This window comes from Solanum tuberosum, unplaced genomic scaffold (assembly GCF_000226075.1).
Source record: "Solanum tuberosum cultivar DM 1-3 516 R44 unplaced genomic scaffold, SolTub_3.0 scf00491, whole genome shotgun sequence".
In the NCBI taxonomy this organism is placed as follows: Eukaryota; Viridiplantae; Streptophyta; class Magnoliopsida; order Solanales; family Solanaceae; genus Solanum; species Solanum tuberosum.
The window spans coordinates 3,819-5,086 of NW_006239416.1; positions in this window are offsets into that span (position 1 = coordinate 3,819).

The following is a 1,268-nucleotide window of genomic DNA, read 5'->3' on the forward strand; positions in this document are numbered from 1 at the left end:
AAATGTCTGACTTAAAGTAGTGCGTACAAAGTGTTGATGATTCTTTAACCAAACATGCGTTGCGTATACAACCTTCAACTCTATTCTTATTTTTGATATCATACTTCACCCCATGGAGTTTCCTTCAAACATAATGTAAGTATGTCAATATAGTATCACTAGTATATTTATATATCTTATAATATATAATTAACTTAAGTTACCTTTCACATGGATACATCCATCGTTCTTGAACTGGGCCTGCTAAACGTGCTTCATAAGCTAAATGGATGGGAAGATGTTCCATAGAATCCCAGAAGCTTGGAGGAAAAATGCGCTCAAGCTTAGTCAAGATGAGAGGAATATTTCTTTCTAATTGTCTCATGTGTTCCTCAGTTATTGCGGTAGAAGTGAGATCTTTAAAAAAAAGACTCAACTCTGTCAATGGTTCCCACACATTTCGTGGAAGCAAATCTCGAAATGCAATAGGTATGAGCCGTTGCATAAATACATGACAATCATGACTCTTCATACCAAAGAGTTTAAGCTTGTTCATGTCAACACATCTTCCCATGTTAGACACATAACCATCAGGAAATCTCAACTCTTGCAATCACTTACAAAGCACTTTTTTGGCATTATCATCTAACATGTAACAAGCTTTCGGGTACTTTTTAGTAGTTTCATCCTGATGCAACTCTGGACGATTGCAAAGTACTTTTAAATCTTCTCTAGATTTGGCATTGTCCTTTGTTTTTCCCTTGACAATCATGATGGTGTTAAAAATGTTATCAAACACTTTTTTTTCTATGTGCATCACATCAAGGTTATGCCTAATAAGATTTATTTTTTAGTAAGGCAAGTCCCAAAATATACTTCTTTTCTTCCAACCACATAAGCTACTCTTTGAGATTCTTGCATTCACCTTGTCAGAACAAAGTTCTGTCACTTTCATGAGTCCCAAATCCTCAATCTCCCTAAGTATTTGTGAACCTGATTGTTCAGTAGATGCAACCTTATGTACTATTTGACCCTTCTTGAACCACTTTTTGTTTTTTCTCCATGGATGATCTGGTGGTAAGAACTTTCTGTGATTGTCAAACCATGAGACTTTTCTACCATTGGATAATGAAAAGCATCTGAATCTTTCATGCAATAAGGACAAGCTAATTTTCCTGTTGTACTCCAACCCGACAACATTGAGTACGCTGGAAAATCACTTATTGTCCACATCAATGCAACTTGCATTTGAAAATTATTTTTACTTGAAACATCATATGTTTGGACTC